The sequence below is a fragment of the Pelobates fuscus genome, chromosome 4 (genome assembly GCF_036172605.1).
Source record: "Pelobates fuscus isolate aPelFus1 chromosome 4, aPelFus1.pri, whole genome shotgun sequence".
NCBI lineage: Eukaryota > Metazoa > Chordata > Amphibia > Anura > Pelobatidae > Pelobates > Pelobates fuscus.
The window spans coordinates 230,524,527-230,542,848 of NC_086320.1; positions in this window are offsets into that span (position 1 = coordinate 230,524,527).

Consider the following 18,322-nt stretch of genomic DNA (forward strand, 5'->3'; position numbering starts at 1 on the left):
TCTGTCATTGTGTCTGTGTGTATCCATATGTCTGTCAGTGTGTGTGTGTCTGTCAGTGTGTCTGTGTGTGTAACTGTATGTCTGTCAGTGTGTCTGTATGTCAGTGTGTGTTTATCTGTATGTCTGTCAGTGTTTGTGTGTATCTGTATATGTGTGTCTGTCTATCTGAATGTGTATCCGTTTGTGTATATGTGTATCTGCATGTGTGTCAGTGTGTGCATCTTCGTGTATGTGTATCACAGTGTGTGCGTGTGTGGCAGTGTATGTGTATATGTGCATACATCTCAACATTCAAACACCAACACTACACACAAATAACCACCTGCATGCAAACTTCAACACTACATACAAACACACCCCTGCATTCAAATGTCAACACTACATACAAACACACGTCTGTATCAGACACCAAAATTATATATAAACACACACCTGCATTCAAAAACCCAACACTACACGTAAATGCATGCTTGCATTCAAACTCAAACACTACATACAAACTCACCCCTACATTCACACAAACATACTCTATACAAACACATACTTACAGTCAAACACACAACTGCTCCGTGCTAAATACAATCCTGCAAGCATGGGGAATCGGTAGAGCCCCAGCTTTCAAAGCATTGTTAAAGTTGCACGACAGATGGGGGTCTATCTTTTAGCCATCCTGTGTACATACACAGACCGTCATACAGAGACATACAGTCTGTATGTCTCTGTATGATGATCTGTGTATGTATTCAAAAGGAATAAACGCAGGCAACACTCTAATAGTAATAATGGTATATTTATTGATAGGTGAACCACCCCAAAGAAAGTGCAACGTTTCGGCTAAGCAGAGCATTATTGCATTATTAAGGCTCTGCTGAGCCGAAACATCACACTTTCTCTGGGGTTGGTCACCTATCAATAAATATACCATCCTTACTATTGGAGTATTGCCTGCGTTTATTCCTTTTGAAGACTTTACTGGTGGATCCAGCGATGTCTGCCTGACGTCGGAGCAACTACCACTGTGGATGGCCGGAGCATTTACACGGTATCGGTGTGCAGGGTTCTTTGTTTGTCTGTCTTTGTATGTCTCTGTATGCCTTGTCTGTATGTCTCTTTATGACTGTCTGCGTATGTATGTCTCTGTATCACTGTGTATGTATGTCTCTATATGCCAATCTCTATGTTTCTTTATGTCTGTGTCTGTATTTTTGTGTGTTCCTGTGTCTGTATGAATGTATGTCTGTGTTTGTACGACAATGTACCTGAATGTGTAGATTGTATGACTGTGTTTGTTTGATTGTGTGCCTTTTATGACTGTGTGTCTGTATATCTTTGTGACTGTGTGCTTGTATGGTTGTGTGTCTGTATGTTTGTGTATTTGTGCATGTATGTATTTTTGCCTGTATCTATGTCTATGTCTATATGGGAGAAAAAGAGAGATAGAAAGGGTCTGACGGGGAAGTAAGAAATACATAAGAGGGGTTGTATGAGACACACTAAAGGGGGGTGTAAGGCACAAAGGGACCAGAGGGGTAAGAGAGTGGATATGCAACACTAATGGGGGTAAAATTCAAAAGGGGGGCTACGAGACACAGAGGTGAAGATGCATTGGGTTTTTTTGGGTGCGGGGGGGGGGGGGGGGGCCTCAAAATGCATCTTCGCCTGTGTAGTCAAAAATCCTAGCACCGGCCCTGCAGTGAGGGTAACTATCATATTCGAGGTAACATGTCTAACTATTCTAAAGCAGTTTGTCTGTTAACATTGGTATAGATATGCAAGGCACTGTAGTGTTTCTATATTCTCCGTCATCTTTGAGAAAACATGGCACCCTCAGAAAGAAAATTGCCCCCATGATAGCATACCATTTTAGCAATTATTCTAGCAATCCAGTAGTCAGAGTAGTCGGTATAGCAAGCCACAAAATCGGTACAGGCATTACAAATAGTAATCAGATCAAGCTGTGGACAAAACTGCAGAATAATCAAACAAACTAACAAAGTACCATACAGAGTAATTCAATAGTTCAGCTCTGTAAGATAGACTATGAAACAGTCTGTTTTGTAGAAGGCAGGTAGAGATGGACAGAAAGGGCAGTAATAGCTGGAGTTCTTTCAAAATCCTTTTTTATAGCGAACACAACACTTTCTCTGGGTTGACTTTTTACAAATAAATCAATACTGGTATAATAATTATGAACCCATAGATATAGCCCTTATTTAATAAGGGAAGGATCAGATGCCACACAATCTTGCCATTTGTGCTCACAGAATCAGAGCATCCTGGTGGGTCAAGATGGCTATCCTTCAATTCAGGGCTCGAGTCCTGCAGGAACGCACGGGAACGGCGTTCCTGCACTTTTTCCAAAGCAGGAACGCCGTTCCCGCTAGTGATCCTGCAGGACCTGCCCTGCTACCTGCATACAGGGGCCCTCACACGCTGTGTTTCCTCTCAAGCACTAATTCTCGCGAGACCCGTGGCTGTAAGAGCGTTGCCACGGGTTACCATGGCAACGCTCCGCACAGGCAAGTCTCGCGAGAATTAGTGCTGGAGAGGAAACACAGCGTGTGATGGCCCCTGTGTGCAGCGGCTGCTTCCCTCCACCGGACCACCCGGCGATCTCCCCCCTCCCTGACAAGGTAAGAAGCAGGGAGGGGGGAATAAAACAAAAAAACCTAAACACATAAGGTTTAAAAAACAAATGCTTCCCCCCATAATCCAGCGCACACACACACATCATCCAGCGCACACACACACTTCATCCAGTTCACACACACTTCATCCAGCACACACACACTTCATCCAGCACACACACACTTCATCCAGCACACACACACACACACTTCATCCAGCACACACACACACACATCATCCAGCCCACACACACACACACACATCATCCAGCACACACACACACATCATCCAGCACACACACACACACACACACATCATCCAGCACACACACACACATACACATCATCCAGCACACACACACACTTCATCCAGCACACACACACACTTCATCCAGCACACACACTACATTCATTATACACACTCTGCACTCACTACAAACACACTACATTCATTATACACACTCTGCACTCACTACAAACACACTACATTCACTATACACACTTTGCACTCACTACACACTACATTCATTATACACACTGCACTCACTACACACACTACATTCATTATACACATTCTGCACTCACTACAAACACACTACATTTATTATGCACAAAAGCGTGTATAAAACCCCAAGGGTGATATACACAGGTAGAGGGTGGTACAAAACAATACAACCTGTTTATGGCTGATCGTGAACGTGGAATCTATTGAATGGCAAAAATACAAAATATGGTGAAGTAAATAAGGCAAAGATAAATTTTGCACGTGGTAGAGAACTTACAAAAGAGAGATGGTAATCACGCCTGTCACCCTGTCAGGGGTATTGTCCAAATGAAGGATCAGATGTATATGATAGAGACTGGATAGCAGTGGAAGCAGGTGTCTGTCTCGTAGTATATGGAGAGGAGAAGTTCCAGATTCAATCGCTTATACGGCAATATCACTTTTGCTCAGGAATAAAAGAAAATAGAAATAGTGCAGATTGTATAAAATTTACAAAATTTATTACAAAGATTGCACTTACAGAAAATCAGTGGTAAAACAGCATGTCTCCATAATGAAGTTTTGGCCTGGTCTCCAGATGGTAATGGAAAGAGATCCAAAAATGGAGATGCACAAAAACAATAAAATAAAATAAAATAGAATGGACTATAATAACAGTGCTGGTAATTAGCATAAAACGTCCAGAGTGTAGTATCCAACGCGTTTCGTCACTATAGTGACTTCCTCAGGGATGTAGATATGCTGTAATCTTCATGGTTTATATACCATATCAGTTTTCAAATTTCGCGGGAAAAATTCTCCAGTCACATGTTACTTCCGGTTTTCGGCCATTTGACTTCCTGTGTTTCACCTTGGAACGCATGACATCACTTCCGGTTTCGGGTTCATTCTGATCCAGGAGAGCCCTTATCTGATAGTACTAATAGTAGTGCAGCAGAGACTTCCTGCGTTCCACCTTGGAACGCATGACATCATTTCTGGTTTCAGGTCTGGTCGGGGGGGAGTCCCTATCTGCTGGCACAAAAGGTGGTGCAGCAGAAAAGGTTTCCCCTCTAAACAACCCTTAGACAATAGGTTCCCATTACACATAAATAGGGCAAAACAGAGAACTGTATGTCCATAGAATATTTTAAAAAACTGGCATGCAGAACATCATGAAGAACCAATGAAAAATAATTTTTTCAATGCATTATATACTCTGTAATATCAGAATACATGGCTTCAAAGGATTTTTTATATATGAAGCCCAAAATGTAAAACAAGGAATAAATAATACTAATAAAAATAAAAAATAAATAAAAAAGCTAAGCATACAGTTCAAAATCCAACCTATAATGTATAATGGAACAGCATAAACAGGTATTTAGCAATGGCTAGATATATTTCAAGGATTATATGCATATGAATTATAAAACATACATAGAAAACTTTGAAAATTATATAACATATATACAATAAAATACATAGATATGGTTATACAAATATGGAGTGAAAATGGTTCAACATCCATCTATAAAGTAGAAATAAAAATTAGTATCCATATAACACATATAATATACTATATCCAAACATCAAGATAATATAGGTGGATATAGATAAGTTTCAAACAACCATAAATAAGATAAGGGTATGTAGAAAAGGGGAAAGCAGTCAAAGAATTTTAGGATGGAAGAAAGATGGTTTTTAAGGTTACTCTGTAAATTATTAAATTAAACCAGTTAGATCAATATCTTGGTTTAAACCGGTTTTTAGTGTTCTTAAATTATATATCCATTCTGCTTCTTTTTTAATTAGCTCCTGCATTCTATTACCTCCCCTCCAATGTACATCTATCTTGTCGATTCCAAAGGCACGGAAAGTCGACCATTCAAACAAACTGCATGTATTGCAGTGTCTGGGAACACTGTGGTCGCTTTTTTTGTTTCTTATATTGAGAAAATGTTCTCTGAACCTAATATGTAGTTTACGGGTGGTCCTGCCTACATATTGTGCCCCACACCCACATTGGAGCAAATATATGGCATAGGTGGCAGTACAATGTAAAAATGTTTTAATTTGGTATGTTTTTTGAGTATATGTGCCCTTGAAATCGACAATCTTTCTTTCTAAATGTGTACATGTGGAACACTTTCCACATTTATGGAAACCGGGAGTTTTTGAGGACTCCAAAAAATGTTTCTTTGGTTTGTTGGTATTTAGAAGACTAGGGGCCAATTGAGATTTTAGATTGTCCGCTTTGCTGTATATGACCTGGGGTTTGTTTGGTAGAATCTGGCCTAATACTTCGTCCTGTTTAAGGATTGCCCAGTGTTTTTTTAAAATATTTTCAATCTTTTTGGCATGCATATTATATTTTGTTATAAATGCAAATTCAAACTTTCCCCGGTTATGGTTCCCCTTTTGTTTATCTATTAAAAATTCAGATCGGTTCTTTGTTTTTATACTTTGTATATCTATGTCGATTTTTTTCCTATTGTATCCCTTCTCTACATATCTGTTTTTTATGATTCGAGATTGTTCTTCAAAAGAATGTATATCGGAACAATTTCTTCTCATACGGATTATTTGTCCCTTAGGGATATTATCCAACCATAATGGATGGTGTAGACTGTTGTTTTTAATAGCAGTATTACAGTCGGTTTTTTTAAAGAATGTCTTAGTTCTTAATGTATTTTCCTCGATATATATAGTCAAATGAAAGAAATCCATTGATTCATGGTGTATTGAAGAAGTGAATTTTAAATTATAATCATTTTGATTGAATTACCATCTCTCTTTTGTAAGTTCTCTACCACGTGCAAAATTTATCTTTGCCTTATTTACTTCACCATATTTTGTATTTTTGCCATTCAATAGATTCCACGTTCACGATCAGCCATAAACAGGTTGTATTGTTTTGTACCACCCTCTACCTGTGTATATCACCCTTGGGGTTTTATACACGCTTTTGTGCATATTTTATATAGTGTGTGTGAGGTACACTTTTTGGGGGTGTGTCTTTCTAGTGTATCATATAGTAAGCTAATTTCTTTTGTCTGCAACACTACATTTATTATACACACTGTACTCACTACAAACACTTCATTATACACACTCTGCTCTCACCACAAACACACTACATTTACTATACACAATCTGCACTCACTACAAACACACTGCATTCATTATACACACACTGCACTCACAACAAACACACTACATTCATTATACACACGCTGCACTCACAACAAACACACTACATTCATTATACACACACTGCACTCACAACAAACACACTACATTCATTATACACACACTGCACTCACAACAAACACACTACATTCATTATACACACTCTGCACTCACTACAAACACACTACATTCACTATACACACTTTGCACTCACTACACACTACATTCATTATGCACACTGCACTCACTACACACACTACATTCATTATACACATTCTGCACTCACTACAAACACACTACATTTATTATACACACTGCACTCACTACAAACACGTCATTATACACACTCTGCTCTCACCACAAACACACTACATTTACTATACACAATCTGCACTCACTACAAACACACTGCATTCATTATACACACACTGCACTCACAACAAATACACTACATTCATTATACACACTCTGCTCTCACCACAAACACACTACATTTACTATACACAATCTGCACTCACTACAAACACACTGCATTCATTATACACACACTGCACTCACAACAAACACACTACATTCATTATACACACACTGCACTCACAACAAACACACTACATTCATTATACACACACTGCACTCACAACAAACACACTACATTCATTATACACACTCTGCACTCACTACAAACACACTAAATTTATTATACACACTGCACTCACTACAAACACACTACATTCATTATACACCCTGCACTCACTACAAACACACTACATTCATTATACACCCTGCACTCACTACAAACACACTACATTCATTATACACACTGCACTCACTACAAACACACTACATTCATTATCCATACTCTGCATTCACTACAAACACACTACATTCATTATACACACCCTGCACTGCACTATATGCATAGGAGTGTAATTTTATTTTTTTAAGTCCCCCCCTCCCCCCCCCCCCCCCTTAAAAAGAAAAATTACCTTCCTATGCATATAGTGCAGTCCAGGAATCTTGGGTGAGTTCCCACACTTTTTTCCCCAGGACTTGACCCCTGCTTCAATTGATAAATCTGAAATGGCCATGTGTAGCCTGTAGTGGATTCACATAATTTAAATAATTTGATACCATTCGATGACTGCTTTAATAGGATATGTTGTTTGAAAAGCAGTCTACCTTTAAATTTTATAAGGGATTCGTCAATACATCAATACAAATGATTTGTCAGACAGGAGTTGTATAAGGTGCCAACCAATTGGTCATTTCCAGGGGGAACCCAGTGTATTGTCTTTATAATAAAGGAATAGCAGCATTTACTCATAGCGATCCCTCTTCATAACGCCTGTGAATAGAGGGGTAGCCAGTATTGGATGCTTGTGCCGATAAAACTTTTTTCACAATCCCCATTACTAGGGATAGAGCCACAAACGTTTTCATTTCTGTGACATCAGTGGGGTGCTACATGCTTTTTCTACTGTTGTGTGACCCCGGTTAAACAGACAGATACTGGCTGGCATTCAAGTTGGTTTGCTCAACCATCAGCTCAAGTATGTCGTCCAAAACAAACAGCCTAAAATAGTTCACTGGCTCACAAATATATAACGTTGTTGTGATGCCAGGTGTAGCTATGAATGGGAGTATTTCTGGGGCAGTAAAGTTTTGTAGTACCCAACTTTCCATTGGCACTTTAGAGCACCCAAAATGCTTTCTTGTAGATGGTAGTGGGGCACTATTACTGGAGGACTCGCTTAGGATCTCATTGTTAGAGGATGTCATAGTGTCACTGTCTGCGAGAGTGTCACTATCCGAGCCTGCCAGAATGTCATATGCCTAATCCGCCATATAATAGCGTGCCATCTTAGGGGGTTTAATTTCATTAATTTGCCTAATATCCACTACCACAACCACCTCTAAATTCCCACTTCCACCCACAAAAAAACCCAAATCCAACCTAAAAATGAAAATAAAAGTAGCATGCGGCCCACAGTGAACTATTTGCGTCCCGCCTGCCCTGGAGCTGCTTTCAGCTGTGGCTGCGACCAGCAAGTCAGGAAAAATATTTCCTGATTCTTGCTCTCCTGGCCACAAGAGGGCAGAGTGGCTGTGTGTCTGCTGAGCAGACCAGAGCAGCCACTCCCCCTTCCCTCCTGCTCGCAGTGCCAGAGGAGCGTCTGGCCTGCTTCAGCAGGGCTGGAGCTGGAGGATGGACAGCAAATTGTAAGGTAGGAAAAGAGTGGCTTGGGGAGGGGGCAGTGTATTTATTTGAGGGAGGGGACACTATTAATTTAAGGGAGGGAGGGGGCACGGTATTAATTTGGGGGAGGGAGGGGGCACTGTATTAATTTGAGGGAGTGGGCACTCTATTAATTTGAGGAAGGGAGGGGGCACTGTATTAATTTGAGGGAGGGCAGTGTATTAATTTGAGGGATGGAGGGGGACAACGTATTAATTTGAGGGAGGGGGCACTGTATTCATTTGAGGGTGAGGGGGCACTATTAATTTAGGGGAGGGAGAGGGCCAGTGTAATAATTTGGGGGAGGGACAGGGCCAGTGTATTAATTTGAGGGAGAGGTACAGTGTATTAATTTGAGGGAGGGAGCGGGCCAATTGGGGGAAGGCAGTGCAAAGTGGTGGTGGGTTTGTCACAAACGCACCCTACTCCAAGAGTGTGCGTGACGTAGTTGTGGTGGTGAAAGGGTTACAGTTTACTATTTGTCTGCACTAGACCGGAAATAATAACAAAATCCCCCTTAACACCACCCACACTTAAACATAATAATATAACTATTACTGTTTTAACGCTGCCACCACCAAGACAATTTATAAATGGGGTGCCTTGGTCCCCCCAGGTAAATCAATAATAAAAACCCACCAAATATTATTTAGCAAAATATCTATGTAATTGCAAAATACTAATTAGTCTCTTCAGGCAACGTGATTCTTAACCAGACAAAGGCAGAACGTAATAAATTAATGTTTATTATGAGCAAAAAATAGTCACAGTGCATACAAAAATATATGATAAACTAATTATTTACACCAACAACAGATAAAACCAAAAAGGATAAAACAACCGAAGTCCTAATTACTCACTTAGGTTTGCAAAGTAAAACGTCCCAGGGGGTCTTTGGCAAGGAAGGATGATGGTGACTCAATTAGATCTTGGCCCCAAGCAAGTACACCAACACCACTCCAAGTCATTGGATATATACCCTGTGGATTATCAAGTCTTGTCCAAGGGTGGAGTTAAGGCGTACCTATAGAAATAATAAGTGACCACCTCCTTTCTTCCAGACCAACCTCAATTCAAATGGAAACATTTGACTCTATCTTCTCTTATGTAACTGCCAGAGAAATAATAATTGCATCTATTAATTTGTTATTGTTCTCCCAATCTATACATATGTTGCACGCCTTACTGGCGACTCCATATGGCGGACATCATAATCCCTGCCACACGGTTTAAGTTGTGCAACCAGTGGCGTACACACGATCCATGGGGCCCCGGTGCAAAAATTGATCCGTGGGCCTCCCTGCGCGCTTACGCTGCACGGGCCGGGGCCGCAATACATGGCGGCGGGCACCTGGTCGCAGGGCTGCGACCCCTGCGACTGCGGCATGTATGCCAGTGCATGCAGATACATATACACTTAAAGGACCATTATAGGCACTCAGATCATTTCTTTTCAATGAAGTGGTCTGGGTGCCAGGCCCCTCTAGTTTTAACCCTGCAGCTGAAAACATAGCAGTTTTAGCGAAACTGCTATGTTTCACCGAGGGTTAATCCAGCCTCTAGTGGCTGTCTCACTGACAGCCACTAGAGGCGCTTCTGCGATTCTCACTGTGAAAATCACAGTAAGAAGACGCTGGACGTCCATAGGAAAGCATGAGTAATGCTTTCCTATGGGTGGTTTGAATGTGTGCGCACGTTCGGCTCTTGACGCGCATGCTCGTTCGGAGCTGAGAGGCGGTTTGGGGCAGAGAGATCCCCAGCGTCAAGGGAGCTGGGTGCTGGAAAAAGGTAAGTGCTGAAGGGGTTTTTTTTTTTTTTTTTTTTTTTAATTCTTTATTTTTCTTGTGCATGGATAGACAGGTAACATTTTTCTTGCGATGCTACAACAGCATTGGCAAGCTATTTTGAGACAAATGGTTTGACATGGCATGCGATTTGACAGCACATTTTTATAATCGATAAAAGGTTTTCAACAAGTTAAACTTCGCTTAGTACAACTACACTGTTAGTCTCGATTGTACATAGGTAAGAGGTCTGCGTGTCATGTACTAACTAAAGTAGCACTGGTTAGGGATCGCCGTTTAAGATGGGCTAAAGAGTATATGTAAATGCTTGTGCCTGTAAAAGGAGCACAAGTTGAGTCGCATAGATAGAAGATAATATAAACATGGTGATTATATAAACTGGTTATAACTGGCTTGCTACTGAAACATGCACTGCGCTGTTCTTCATATTGTAAGCTAATATGCGTCCAGCTGATATGCCTCTGTCGTAATACTAGTTAGAGCTAAACAATTATGCAGTATATGTTAAACATTTTTAGGGTCCCTATTTTTATAAAGTTATGCTTGAACATCAAAATACTCGTGTGGTTCGAATAAAAATAAGCTGAAGCTACGTAATTATCAAGGCAATAGCAGTATGCATACAGATATCACTTATCACATGGGTGACACATAGAGAGCATGCAATAGGAGGCCCAATAGGTAACTGGAGAGAGGTGTAGTCATGTTGGGTACATTGGAAATTTGTTCCATATCGAAAGTCAGTGGGAATAAGAGGCAGAAAAGCGTCCGGTTTGTATGTGGACTGTATGCCAAGTCCCCTTTTTTGCTGGTAAGGTGGACGGTCATTAAGTCCTTGCGGTTTAGGCATCTTCATCCTATGCCCTCCTGAGGGTGTATAGAGTCCCGAAGCCATGGTGGGCGCAGCCCATTGCCCCCAGTCATGAAGGATCGCCAGGTATGGGCTTTCGCTGGTAGGATTCACCACTGTACCTCGAGTATGTCGTGCATTTGCCCGCCAGCCAGCATTCTCGCTGTGTTCTGTTCGGCGTTACGGTGAGGTTTTAGAATTCTCTTGTGCAGGGAGATGCCCGCTTTGTCAAGGGTTGCTGGTGCCGCCGGGTGGCAAACAGGTCGGACAAACTGGCGGGAGTTATTCTTGGGCGTGGGGGTGTGAGTGCCGGAGTCCGGTGAACTCAGTGTTCTCTTGGGCCCAGACGATTTTTGGCTGTGTTCCCGCTGGGGGGCCGCCTTTGCTTCTCGTGGGGGAATCTCCCATATACGGCGCCGGGTAACTGGGCGAATCCAGGCCGCCATCTCTCTTATCTCTTGCTTGTAAGGCTGTCTCCGGGTATTGTGCCCCCTCCACAGGCGTGTGCATAGCTGGTTGAAGAACTCCAGGGCGTCCCTGGGTGGCTTAATAAGTGTATTTTTGGTCTTGGGTTGCGTCCGTGCCTCCATTTCAGTGAGGCCTAGTCGGACTCGCTTAGTTGTGGGTTGCGTCGCTTGGTATAACCGCTGAGTGGGGATGACCGTCCCTTGCGAGGACCGGGATGTACCCCGCCGGTCCAAAGGGGGGGGGGGTAGCAGGGCTGAGGTGAAGTCTGGTTCGTGAGCGCATTCCGCGCCAGGGGATCGGCCGCCTCCCCCGGGCCACAGGCTCCCCATCTGTTTAGGCCGCATGGCCGTTGTGGGCTTTTTGGTGTCCCTCCGGTGTCGTACAGGTATCATTTTGTTTGTCTGGTTGTGCTGTGTCTGTTTCCGGGCCCCGTGGGCCGCTGTGGCTATCGTGTCGGTCAAAATCAGCGTTCTCATGCTCTGTATTGAGAGAGCTCTCGAAGGGTGCGACCGGCCATCTTGGCTGTCAGGCCCCGCCATGTGCTGAAGGGGTTTTTACCACACACACACTCTCACGAACAGACACATACACACTAGCTAACAGACACACACATTTACTGACAGACACACACTCAGTGACAGACATACATACACACTCACTTACAAAACACACACTCACTAACAGACCCCAAACAGACTCACTAACAGACACACACTAACACACTCACTGACACACACACTCACTGACACACAAACCAACACACACACTGACAGTCACTAGCAGACACACAACTAACACACTCAATAACAGACACAAAGTAACACACATACTCTAACACTAATACAAATACACACTCAATTTGTTTTACATTTTGTCCCCCCGCCTCCCTACCTTTGGCAGTGTGTAAGGGTTTCCAGATTTCCTTGGGGTCCAGTGGGGCTGCTGGGCGGCCAGTCCTGCAGGCGGTGAAGGAGCACTGATCCTCCTGTTCAGCTCCCTCGCGCGCCGCTTACTGATGCCAGAGCCGGAGGGACGTCATATTCCAGCTCCAGCATCACTGCAGTGCAAACGAGGGAGCTGGGCAGAGAGAGCTCAGAGGAGAATGCTCCCTCGCGTGCCCGGTGACACCACTGCCTGCTTCGGGGGCTCCTGGGCCCCCCTGGCTGGCAAACAGGCGTACATACCGGGTCGCAGGGTGGCCGGGCTCCTGGTGGGCAAGACCCGGTAGCCGCTGCGACCCCTGCGACCGCGGTATGTACACCAGTGGGTAAGGGGGTTGCACACAGGGGTAAGGGGCTGCATAGAAGGGGCAAGGAGGGGGGAGAGGGCTGCACACAGAGAGGTCAAGGGGCCTGCACACAGAGGGGGAAGGGGGCTGCACAAAGGGGGAATGAACTTCACAGAGGGGGAAAGGGGGGATACACACAGGGGGAATGAACTGCACAGAGGGGGGGGAATTCACACAGGGGGAGGGGCTGCACATAGAGAGGGAAAGGGGGCTGCACAGAGAGGGGGAAGTGGGCTGCACAGAGGGGGAAAAGGGGGATTCACATGGGGGAATTAACTGCACAGAGGGGGGAAATGGGGATTCACACAGGGGGAGGGTGCTGCAAACAGAGGGGGCTGCACAGGGAACAGAGGGGGGGAAACAGGGATTCACACAGGGGGGGATGAACTGCACAGAGGAGGGAAAGGGGGAAATTAACTGCACACAGGGGGGAAAGGGGGCTGCACAGAGAGGGGAAAGGGGGCTGCACAGAGAGGGGAAAGGGGGCTTCAAAAAGGGGGGAGTGGGCTGCACAAAGGGGTGACTGAACTGCACAGAGGGGGGAAAGGGGAATTCACACAGGGGGAGGGGGCTGCACACAGAGAGGGAAAGGGGGCTGCACGGAGAGGGAAAGGGGGGATACACAGAGGGGGTAAGGGGCTGCAAACAGGAGGAAGGGGTTGCACAAAGAGGGATGGGCAGCACACAAGAGTGCCAAGGGGCTCACTGTGGTGGTGGTTGGGGTTAAGGGCTTTAAAATATTAAAACAATGCAATGCAAAAAAATAACCAATAATACAACTTCCTATTTGTTGTCCCCCTCCCTTTGGCTTACCTTGGGCCAGAGAGGGGAGACACAATGATTTGGACCTGGCCTGACTGGGGGGACTCTGCTCTGCACGATGCACAGCAAAATTCTGTGTTTGTTACTTGTTGCTGTCAGACAGTGGCAGTGCTGAAGGGCTGCTGCCTGCTGGAGAGGCAGTGAGGGAGATCTGATTTCCTGCGGATTTCCAGCCTCCTGGCTGCCTTCCCAACCCCACGTTCCCCCCTGGGCTCCACCCCCACCCCCAGAGTCCCCCCGCGCTCCACTCCCTGCACCACATGCCCCAGTCAGACAGTTAAAAACAGACAGCATACGGGCCCAGCTTACCTGCTGCATCAGTCACTGAGTCTGAGACTCAGAGCAGCCAGACAGCTTTCTGCCGAGGCCGCCCACAGCACCAGGAAGAATGTTATTATCTGATAGTAACAGCAGGGGTCCACAGTGCGGCCGGGCCCCCTGGAGTGCCGGGCCCGGTCGCAATTGTGACCCCTGCGACCACTGTAGGTACGCCACTGTGTGCAACTCATGTTTAGGCTTAATTAAAAGATTGAGTTTGTCCGATTCCAAATATAATAAAAATGAGGCTTAATTATTAAGATGTGGGTAAGTTTTAATGTTTCTCTTGGATATGATACTGGAAAACAAGGGTCTTCATGAAACTAATACCATTACCATATCAAAGGATTTAACTATCAATTGAGAGTTACAGGCCATATGGTCGAAGTCATTTAATTTACAATGAAACTGGACATACAGGTGACTCAAGTGTAAAATGTCTCACGTTGCAGGGCCTTTGATAGATCAAAAGGGCAATCTTTTTGACACCTTACAGAAGCCCCTTTTGATCAAAATAGCAATTTCTCTGGGCCATTTGTCCTCTACCCAGGGGTCAAATTATTGATGCACTACATGTAGGGCTGGTTTAACATAGACTTTTGCCGCTGGTATTCCAAGAGTTGCTTAGGATCAAGTAAATTATCACAGGAAGAACATAAGTAGTAAATAAAATAATCCACGAATATCCCATCACCTTTCCCAATAACTGGACAACACACAGTATCAGGAGCAGAACTGATGTTTAATGACATGCAAGGGAGACACCCACCGAAAAGTAGGCATTCTCCAATCACTAACTGGTTACATCCCACACATCCTCTCCCCTTAGCCTGAGAGATAACACAATTAACTGTACATTTGAAACACACAATTTTACCCATTTTCAAGATGTACCCCAAGACTATGTTTACACCCATAAATTACATATCCCCTGATAGCCCTGATCTGGGTGAACAACATACTCAAAAATCACCCAGATCGGTTCAGGGGATCGGGAATTTCTTGGAGGTCTTCGTTTTACCGACTGCACACGAGATAGTAGCCGAAAAGAGTTCCATGGGTTTTGGCCTTGCGGTTGGTCTCCTTTCGTGCATTGAAAATCACAAAATAAGTCACTACAATGGGCTCTGCCTGGGTTTGTCTGATTCCCCTCGTTCGTGTACATCTTTTCACCGAACGCCGACCCGTTCATATGTTTTCTCACAAATGGGTGGAAGTATGGAGGTCTCTGCGGTGTTCGCGTGGTCTAGTGTCCGATTTGGGTTCCAGACACTCGACGACCAAACACCGCTGGTGCGTTCGTATGGCAAGATGGCCACCACCACGTGTTCGTATGCCGAACAGCGCCTACCCAGGGAATACATAGTGTGTTCGTGCAGTTATCAATCAGGAAAGTGTGAATAGCGATGGGAGGTCAATAAGAGCCACATTCCTCTCCAGGGTGGCCTGGTTGTTCAGTAGTTTGCTCGTTTGTTGAACGGAGGTATTTAACAGGTTTGCAATTGGGTTTCTACCGAACAACCAGACGAATGCTTTAGCAGCCAACTTGTTACTTCTTTTCTCAAAAGTAACGAACTGTTGGAAATTGAACAAAATATTGCAACCATCAAAGTTATGGACAGCCAAAATTAAGGACAGGGGTTAGTAGCCAAACGCAATCTGCTACACTACACAAGTTATATTAAATAGCTATATTCAATAGTGCAAGAATGAATTATGTACCCTTGCCATGACAGGGGTCAGTGTGTTAAATTGGGGGGAGGCCAGTGTATTAATTTAAGAGAGGGAAGGGGCAGTGTATTAACCTGGGGGAAGGAGGGGGCAGTGTATTACATTGGGGAGTGGTGGCAGTGTATTAATGGGAGGAAGGGGGCAGTGTATGTATTTGAGGAAGGGAGGGAGACAGTGTATTAGAGTGGTGTGGGGCAGTGTGTTAAATTGGGGGGAGGGAGGGCAGTGTATTAAAATAGAGTGGTGGGAGTGGGGGCAGTGTATTAGATTAAGGGGCAATGTATTAGATTGGCTGAAGGGGGCAGTGTATGTTGGAGGGAGGAGAGGCAGTATGTTGGATTTGTGGGCAACGTATTGGATTTGTGGGCAGTGTATTAGAGTGGGAGTAGGGGCAGTGTGTTAGATTGGGTATGCATGGAGGCGCTGAATGCTCCCCATGGAGATGCTGTTTGGCCACACAGTTTTTTGTCACACATGCACAATAGCCTCCCAATGCTTTCCTATGGGAAAGCATTAGATTGGCTGAGATTATCAAGTTTAATGATCTCAGCCAAAGTGAAGAACACACTCATAGAACTTCAAAATAAACAAGATAACGCCATTTGCTTTTTACAGCTGTGCAACAGCATACATTCACCATTTCAGTTCCATTACTGTACATGTCTTAATATGTCAAGGTAGTTGGATTGAAACGTTGTATATATGCAAATGCAATAAATTCACTCTTTTGTTTATATAAAAGCCCTACGAGCGCGAGGACATCCAGTGTGGGTTAGGCAACTTTTTTATATTATACTTTTCTAAATAAACCTACGTTTCTATGGAAACTGAAGTTTGTTTGTTTTTGCGGCCCACAAAAACATAAACCTTGTTTATTTGGCCCATCTAGGGCACTGGCCTGCTGGGGGCGCCCACCGGGATAATTCCTGGTGGGCTCCCCTGTCTTGGGCCGCAGCGCTGGGCAAGCGGCTCTAGAGCCACCTCCCTCAACGCCGGGCCGCTCCTCCAGGTGCCCGAAGGTGGGGCTGCACAGAGGAGCCCTGTCACAGAATGTCAGAGCAGGCACCTTCTTACCTTGATGACAGGTGCCTGCTCTGCCATAAAATGTCGGTGCCCAGAGGAGAATGCAAGCTGCGACGGAGGTTCTTCTTGCAGCTCCTCACTCGCGCGCCCTCTGTGATGCATGGCAGCTGGAATATGATGTCATTCCGGCCCTGGCATACTAAATAGCGGGTGGGAGGAGTGAGGAGCTGCCCTACACTGGACCCCAGGGAGGTGGGTGTTTGACTGTCAGTGAGTGTGTTGGTTGCCAGACAGGATAGTTCCTGTTGGTTGCCATGACCGGATAGTTCTGTAGTGGACACCTTCCTGCAGAATTGGCCAGCCAGAGGGGGTTACACCTTCACACCTTTCACAATGTATTACACCACATCAGAGTTCAAGAACTGACGACTCTCCTGTTAACTCCCCTATGGCAGAGTCAACCATGGTTCCCGGACCGTCTCACATTATCATGCAAAGACCCTCTCCTCCTACTGTATGACCAGACGATGCTCAGAGACCCTATGGGGAATCCGCATCCTATGTTTCAAGACGGACACCTCTCTTTGGTAGCCTGGACTCTTTTAGGGGCTCATGGTGCACCAAAGAACTTTCGTCGGAAGCTAGAGGAGATGTTACCTCACAGCTTGGCATTCATGGTCTAATTGGTGTATGGGACAGATCCTTGATCCCTTTATGGCCTCTGTATCCCCTATGTTAAATTTCCTGGCATCCCTGTTTTCTGAATGTAAGGTCCCATTAACATTATACATTCAGCGATTTTGGTGGCTCATGTCCCTGTCCATGGGAAACCAATAGGTCAAGACCCTTGGGTTTGTCATCTACTTCGGGGCATTCAGTTACGAAGACCACTGGCCCCGAAGTATTCCAATCATGTAGCTCATGGTTCTTCGATTCCTGAAATAGTGGCCTTCTAATCTGTCCCTAAGACAGTTTACTGCGAAACTCCTTCTATTGGATATCAGACGTTTGGGTTTTTGATGTGGATGCCTTCTCCTTTTCTCCAGAAGGTATCACCTTTCGGGTGTCTTGAAGTACCAAATCGGATTTGACATCTGTTTTCTACGCATCTTTCCCATCAGAACCCCCGACTCTGCATGGTCCAGGCTCTACGAGCCTATATAATGGCTACGGCTGTGATGCGGTCTTCATCCTCCTGACAACAGTTAGTTGTTAAACCACATGGACCTGTTTCGGTTACCACCTTGTCACGGTGGGTGAGATGGCTTTGTCCTTGTCTGGACTTGACCCATCATTTGGTGCCCACTCGGTTCGGGGTGCGGCGGCATCGTCTGATTTTGTGGCAGGTGCCTCCTAATCGGATATTTTCCAAACAGCAGATTGGTCATGGGAGGTGGACGAAAATTAAAAGGTCGGAAAGGTGGATACCTTTCCAACCTTTTAATTTTCGTCCACCTCGAAAGCAGCTTTTTTCATTG